This window comes from Buceros rhinoceros, unplaced genomic scaffold (assembly GCF_000710305.1).
Source record: "Buceros rhinoceros silvestris isolate BGI_N320 unplaced genomic scaffold, ASM71030v1 scaffold33685, whole genome shotgun sequence".
NCBI lineage: Eukaryota > Metazoa > Chordata > Aves > Bucerotiformes > Bucerotidae > Buceros > Buceros rhinoceros.
In genome coordinates, this window is record NW_010412827.1 from 1 (window position 1) to 317 (window position 317).

Below are 317 nucleotides of genomic sequence, written 5' to 3' on the forward strand. Positions count from 1 at the left end.
GGCGGGGGAGCGGGCAGGTTGGAGCTGACCTGTGCTTACTGATGCTGGGGAGGTTGGAGCAGCATCCAGCAGGGCTGTGGTGGGAAACCTTCATGCCTGGGGCAGGGCGAGGGACACACAGGCAGGCAGAGACCTCAGGCTGGAGTACCTCAGGGACCCGCATCTGCTTCAGCAGCTGCTGTGCTCTTGTTTGCTTTGTTCCCATCCAGTATTATCTTCTAAAAGGCTGACGGGGTAGTTTACAGGATGCATGACAGGTGGTTTTTCCTTATTTATGGCAGGGGGTGTTTTTTTTTTTAAAGCCTCTTTCCCACCCT